This window comes from Pimephales promelas, chromosome 1 (assembly GCF_988280905.1).
Source record: "Pimephales promelas chromosome 1, fPimPro1.hap1.1, whole genome shotgun sequence".
Taxonomy (NCBI): Eukaryota; Metazoa; Chordata; class Actinopteri; order Cypriniformes; family Leuciscidae; genus Pimephales; species Pimephales promelas.
The window spans coordinates 19,493,809-19,502,084 of record NC_142769.1 but is presented as its reverse complement, the minus strand read 5'-3'; positions in this window follow the sequence as shown (position 1 = coordinate 19,502,084).

Below are 8,276 nucleotides of genomic sequence, written 5' to 3'. Positions count from 1 at the left end.
TGGTCTTCTCTAATGGCCCAACAATGTCCATACCTAACTGATCAAATGGTACACCAACAATGGGCATAGACTTAAGAGGTGCCCTCGGAGGAACCCGTAGAGAAGTCTGTTGACACTGTGGACAAGTTCTACAGTACGTGGCTATGTCCTTCCTCATACCTGGCCAATAAAAGTAGCGCATGATTCGTGCTGTTGACTTATGTCTACCTAAATGACCCGCCCAGGGTATCGAATGACCCAAGGAAAGGACTAATTCTCGACCTTCCCTGGGGACTACCAACTGTGGCTCAGGACTCCTTTTACGCAACAAGACCCCATTACGGATGCAAAAGACTCCCTGTCTTCCTTCCACCTCTGGCTGACCTGCTAGTGACCTCTCATCCACCCACTTATACAATGGACCAACAACTTTGTCATTTTTCTGCAGTTCTACTATGTCTCTAGGTATTTTATAACCCAATGTGTTCTCAGGGACAGGTTCCCCTTCACTCACCACTGCATGTCGAAACTTTTCACGCTTCCTCTGACTCCTGGACTTCCGCGTCTTTCCTGGCTCTACTTCCAGTTCTGCCTCAAAAAAAGGTAAAGCTCCCAGTAATCCTACCTCCTCTTCACTACTCTTGGCCATGGCCCGGGTTATAGCTGCATTGCAACTCTGCAACGGAAGAAGCTCAAACAAAACAGGCAGATCTTGACCCAGCACCATAGGGTATGGCAACTCAGGTGAAAGGCCTACTTCCAACAGAAAAGATTGTCCCTGCACCTTTACGTAAACACTAGCTGTAGGATAGTATCTTTCGTCACCATGAACACATTTAATTGCCACTGGAGATCTTAGGTTCCACAGATGGACTGGAACTAACTCCGCTTTGACCAATGTTTGCATACTTCCTGTGTCCACCATTGCACTTATTTCCTGACCATTCAACCCCACAGTCACATGATGCAAGGAACTCTTAACTTTACAAGTAGGGCCATCAGGTCTAGATAGTCCACACAAATTTGCCGGTGTGGAAGATCTATTAGGACACCTAGGCTTAGTATGCCCCTCTTGTCCACACTGATAGCACACAATCGTCTTAATGTTAGCACTCAGTTTCCCGCTAAGACCACCATTATCACCCACAAACTTACCACTCGTCATACTTGTCTTTGGGGGTGTTACTGATCTCTTACTGGGTCTTTTTGGGTCTTTGAATGTCTTCCATTGATTGTAAGACCAGGGTTGACCTCGTCTTCGTGCTGCGACAAACACATCTGCGAGCTCTGCAGCTTGTGCTGCTGTGTCTGGGTTATGTTCTTTTACCCATGTTTGAAGCTCTGGAGAAAGCACCCGAAGATATTGTTCCAAGATAATCACCTCCGCAACCTCCTCCTTACTCCGATTCTGTGGCTGAATCCACTTATTAAAAGTGTCCTTTAGACGCCCATAAAGCTCCTTAGGGGTCTCATCCGCTCTTACATCTGTGGACCGAAATCTCAAACGATAGGACTCAGGATTAATATCGTATTTCCTTAAAACTGCCACTTTCACTTCATCATAGACAAGAGATTCATTAATATCCATGTTCACATAAGCACTTCGAGCTTTGCCTGTAAGTAATGGCACTAACCTCACTGCCCAGTCAGTTCTTGGCCATCGGCATGCAGTGGCTATCCGCTCAAAAGTTGTAAGAAAATGCTCCACATCGTCGTCTTCATTAAGTGGCTGTAGACGCGGCTCGGTCATAGCCCTTGGCTGTTCTACGACTTGACCAACAACAGATGGTGAGCCCCGAGCATCTACCTGTTCAGTACCTTGATTCGAAGGGGTATATTGAAGCCCAGACAAATGAACATTAGTCGGTGTAATTCTCGTATGTACCTCTTCCTGAAGGAGCGTGAACTGATGTTGAAGAGCCTTCCATCTATTCTCCTGCCGCACTGACTCCTGGTCAAGTCGTCTATCTCTCTCTTGCTGCATTTTCATATGTGCCCCGAACATGTCCCGTAACTCTTCGACTGTCAAATTATGTGAGTCACCGGTAACTAGTGGATCCTCAGCCGCAGCTCCTCCTGTAGCTGACGTCACCATCTCATCACCCTTTATCGCTCTCTTCGGTCCCATTTTGACCAATGAAGTAGAAAAAAAAACGTTCACTGCTGCCCCCTACTGGCACAATCCCACCGCTGCCACCAATTGTGATAGATGTGACCAGTAGAGGATAAATGAACACGGAGGCAGCAGGCTACTGCAAACGTTTAGGGGTTTATTACCATAGGATGGGGTTACAAAAATCAAACCAATGCTAACCCAATGGTGGTAAAGCAAACATAACAAAAATCAAATAAAAAAAAAACAAAAGAAAAGAAAAAATACAATAACGATGGGTTACTGCATTGCCTCTCAAATATTTACTGAGATCCAGGCCAGGGCCCACAGACCCTGTTCTCTCACGGAACACCCCACATACAGAAACAATTCACAAATTTATACCTTGGTGGCCAGCACCAATCAACACACAAAGGGGGATACACAGACACATAATGGCCATTACACACAATAACGCATATGAAAAACACCCAATATACATAAACAAACACCTCAAATAATACTGTCAAATGAATTCACTTAATAAATGTACTCCTTATAAACAAACAAGAGAAAAGCAAGCAAAATAGTCTTTGGAGTTCCCCCGCAGTGGAAACCGGAATGGTTGTGGCCCAATCGTCGGCCGGAACCATATATATGTCCGCTGTTTCCACTCGAACCCCTTTTGACGGTGCACCAGCTCACGGGACTCAGCCATAACAAACAAACAAACAGAAAGAACGGTAAGAATAAACTCAAACTAAACGTTAAAGAGTGTGCGCACTTAACTCCAAACGAAAGCCTAAATAAAGTTTATTAAACCGAAATACTGTTGTTATGTATTCTTTACTGTAATTAAATTCCATTTAATAAAAACTCAAACTGACCTGTCCCATGCTCACCCACATCCGCCACAGATGGTTCATGGTGATGATACCAGCCTTGAAAGAACATAGTTTGTCTTCTTCTCTCTGTCCTGAAAATTATGCTTTGGAAATTATATTTTGGTTCCATTTGAAAAGTATATCTTACCATGATACTCTGAGAAGAGTTGCTTATTTACAGTAAGGGGAAAAGTAGCTGGAATATGTCATCTCTGCATATGTATAGCATATAACTGCGGAATTCCCTTTTCATGACTTTTACTAATTCATAGGAGTCTTTGGAATTTATTTAGAAGATTTTTTGGAATATTATTTTGCCATAACGACGGATGGGAATCTTCTAGTTCCTCCAGGTTATGATTGTCTTTCACCTCTAAGCAACCCTGGGATCAAACCTCCCATCTCTCACAATGCAAGATTACCATCCTGCAGAGGCAACAAAAATCACACACACAACACAAAAAAAAAGCCTCAGGTGCAAAGTTGATCTATTTGTTTTACTTTGTTCCTTTGACTGTGTCAAAGCTTTGAAGTCATCTTTTATTCCAACAGGGTTGATTTTCATTTTTTGCAAGCAATGGCAGGACCACATCATTATTTTCTTACAATGAAAGCAGAAGAAAACAAGATCTTGACAATAACACATCTCTCACTCACTTTTCCTCTCTCACTGTCCTTCTTCTGCTTTTCTCTCTGTCAGTTCTGACTGCTCTGGAAACTCAGTTATACTTTCAATTATCCTCAACAACAGAGACCTCACAAGTGAGACCAAAAACTGTCAAAGCTGTGGCACTGCGGCTGTCAACTTGAAAATCATTTACTGTCACTCTCTCTCTCTCGGCTCTCTGACATTAGCTGGGCTTTTCTGGGTGTCCGATCTGTGAAGGGTAGCAATGTGCGCTAAGAGACGAGAGGAACGAGAAGAATGTTGCTGTTGTTCGTTCTTTGAGCTGTCGCTCTCTGCTAATTAACGGCATTCACAATGAGCGCACAATGACGCTCACTTTTATTGTCTGTGTTTGATTACAGTGAACATGCTTTTCGGGTCTTCCGGTTCACCTGTTCAGCACTGCGATTAAAACTCATTCTCTCTTCGCAAATGGAAGGGTCTATGTCATTTTACTGTCAGCTAGACAAGAAATATTTCAGCCCACAATCAGCCCCGGCATTGTTTCCAAGAGTTTGTACTGTGCAAATTGTTACTAAAACAGAGTTACAAAAACTCAAACACAGTGGAAAGTAGAAATAAACCAATGTATACACTTGTGACTAATCAGACTAGAAGATATGCCTGGCACATATTGAAAAAAAAAAAAAAACATAAAATGTTATAACTAGGTACATATAAGGGCTACAAATAGTTTTTCACCTTAGCATGAAGCACTTTATGAAGTTCAAAATATAACTGTGTAAAAAAAAGTATTGCTTTTAAACGTTTATTTTTATTCAGAGTGCAACAAATTAATAACATTTTAAAAATGGTAGCTTGCTACACCTGCTTAGAATTGTACATGTAGTAAAAATACAACAAAAACAAATTGACAAATCAGATACAGTATTATCATAGCCACGCATTTGCTGGCTTCAAACTTTCCCTGTAAAAACAGAACTAATGGTACTCTTGTCAGCTCTCTGCAATGATTTTAGAAGTGCAAGGGTGATTGTCGTGATGATTCTCCCTAAGAATTTCACTTCCTTAGTAAGAAACCCATAATTTCGGTTTTTGAAGTAGGGGATTGACAAGTGACGGCCATTCTATAAAGAATAAGCTTTCTAAAAATTACCTATCTCTGCTTACAGCTGTAAGATGAGTAATGACTTGAGAGACTGGGAGAGTCAGTTGTAACACCATGGCTGTATCACAGTTTATTAAGATTTTAATTTTATTATGTATGTATGTAACTATAACTGTTCTTGTAATGCAGTAGGTCTAAATGAGTCAGTATAAATTTATTTAAAGAATAGTAATAATTAATATTTAACTCAACTTTGATTTGCTTAGTAGCACATGGCTCACCTCAAGGCCTGATGAATATTTTGTTTTAGCTCATTAAACACTAGCATATGTAGAGCAGTTTGTGCAAGGTGACTCTTCTCTTGTAGCGTTGTGCAGGTGGGATCATTTTATAGCAATTTCAAATAATTTTGGATCATTTGCAAAATCTCTTTAATGTCAGGCACAAGACGTATAGTTCTCCCATGAGCTGACACTGTCTCTTTTGAATTCTTTTGAATATATATAATCCCCAGATTGATGTATTGATGCTACTTGAGTCATGGGAAAGGATGTGAGGAGAGGAAAGCATTGATTGGGAATGGGGGACAGAATGTGAAATGGAGATTGATCAGCACTGTTGGATTTACAATAGAGAACTGAGATATCCTCTTTGAATATGAGAAATAAAGAAAAAGCAGTAGAGTTGGTGAGCATTTCAAAATAAATTTGATCCACAAATCACATTTTTTAATAAGGTTAAATGGGTTAGTCACATGGTTAAGAACAGTATTGATGAACCGGCGGAGCCTAGATGACATCACAATACCTGCTTAATAAGAAGGATGTGTGTGTTCTTCAGTATTTGACTAAACTTAATCTTACATCCTGTATTACCATGAATGGTATTGCTTTGTGTTAATAATATTGTGTACGCCATCATTTTTACCACCACTACTGAAACAAAATATCTGATTATATCAATGCAAGTTAATCTGAAATTAAATAATTTATATAGGTTCACAAAGAGCTCAAAATGCACGTAAGCTTTGTCATTTTAAAAGCTTTATATAAATTTGTACTTATGCTTTCAATTTGTTTTAATGCTTTCAATACAAGAGCATTCAATGCTTTTTAATGTTAATTGTAAATTAATATAATACTTATTTGATTATATTATTTATAAATAATTATAATGCATTCAATATAAATATATTAAATTATTAAAGGTGAAATATGGTTAATTTGGTATTTATTTATTTATTTATTTATTTTTACAATAAACTGCTTTAATTTGGAGCAAGAGATTGAGAGAACCACTGACAACTCCTAAATATTGTTTTGTAAAACATGCAATTCTTCATTTTGAAATAATAAACTGATCATTAATTAATTATTAAACACATTCTAGATATGCTTATAAATCAAGAATGAAGCATTTATAGCTGTATTAACTGTTTGTTGATGTATATTAACGCTTTATAAATTCTGAACTAGTTATTTACTAATGTTTAACTAATGAGTAGTGTGCACTTATTATAAAGTGTTACCAAATGTGTATATGTAATTCATTGATATTATACCATACAACTGACAAATATTTAATTGCACATTGTCAAATGAAGATCCAGTCAGATTCAGTTTAGTTTCACAAATCTTTAGCACAACATACAACCACAAACACATTAACAATTCTGGTTTATGGAGTCAGATAAGACAAAATTAGAATTTTGGTTGAAAAAATACATTAGTTTTTTTTTTTTTACTTAATCACAAACAGATTCTGTAAGAACTTACTTGCAAATGTAATTTTCTCAAAATTTTTATTCAGGAAAACTAAACACCTCGAAACTTCATTAGCTCACAACTAAACTTCTCTAGTTACGCTATATATATTTTTTTTTTCTTTAAATTCACTGAGGGCACGTTTACACAACAATGATGTAACAAAAACGGAAAACTTTTTCAGACGACCACATCAAGATGATCCTGTTCACATGGCCTGGTGATCTCACTTTGTAAAGAAACATGATGGTTTGTGTGTGTCATTTGAAAACAAAAATACCAATTTGAGAATATATTTCATTGTTTTGAATGTAAAGTTTCATTTTGCACTAGAATTGAGTGGTTTTACCCATTGTGTGAGAGTTTAAAGTTCTGAGAGTATGAGCCACGCTTGCAGGAAATGTGTGTAAACAATCGAGAAAAACTGTAATATGCACAATGTCACCATTTTCACAAATTTGCATTGTTGTAGAGACAATAACAATATCGTTTTCAAAAACGATCACTTTGGATCCCATTTCAGGCCCCCAAAATGCTGTTGTCATAAATGAACAGCCAAAACGCAGACAAAGTTTTTAATATTTAGTTGTTTAGTTGGTGTTTAAACAAAATGGTGTTGTTTAAACAGCCCCTGACACGAAAAGAATTTGGACTTCACTGGTTGAGCTGCATGTTACAATCTGAACAATGGATTTTCAATAGGGGTGTAACAATCGTGTCACAACATATCGCAATACAGAAAATGCAACAATATGTATCGTGTAACGTTCACCCAAAATGAAAATTGCTGTGCGTGGAAAAATTCAGGTGTAAAAAGTGTCACAAGTTTTAGTGTCAGTACTACATTAAAAGTTATTTCATGGCTTGGTTGAATTCTAATGTAGAATGCAGTCTTTTATTTCTTGATAACAGACCGCCGTTTCCATGAAAAACAGAGCGTTGCCATGGACACAGTTCTGTTCACTCTGGAGGATTGAACTCTGGAGTGAACTCTGTTCACTCTGTTCTCCTTTAAATTAATAAAATCTCTTTTAAATCAATACTTTGTGTCAAATTATTGATTTATTAGGTATCCATGTACTAAGAGGGATGAGGCTGTTGTTATAGCATATACAACCCCTTCAGGGTGATTCAAGACCTGATCCTGATCAGCCTGTCGGGGTTGTATTCGCTATAATAACCCCCTCGGCCTACATTATCCCTAACATATTTAATGTTGAATATAATGTACAGTATAATAATGCAATAGTGGGTATATTTTTGGGTCCTGATAATGCCAAATGTCTTATGTTACCAGTAAAAAGTGGCCAGTAAATTAATTTACACACTCAATGTAATACCAAATTTGGCATTTTAATCAACAGTTCGTCTTTTGCTAACCTTTTACCATATGTGTTGGAGTATCGAAATAATATAGAATCGTGATACAGGGGTTGGACAATGAAACTGAAACACCTGGTTTTACAACACAATAATTTGTTAGTATGGTGAGGGCCTCATTTTGCATCCAAATACAGCACCAATTCATCTTGGGAATGACAGATAGAAGTCCTTCACAGTGACCAGAGGGATTATGAGCCGTTCCTCTTCCAGAACAGTGTCCAGGTCACTATATGATGCTGGTGGACTCGCTCCTCCAAAACACCTCAATAATATTTAGATCTGGTGACTGTGCATGTTCAACGTCACTTTCATCTTCGTCAAACCCTTCTGTCACAAGTCTTGCTGTGTGTGTTGGTGCGTGATCATGCTGATACACGGTTTGAGCATCAGGTGTTCATGATCCTCCAGAAGGGTTTGGTAGTCCTCGGCAGTGTCGTGT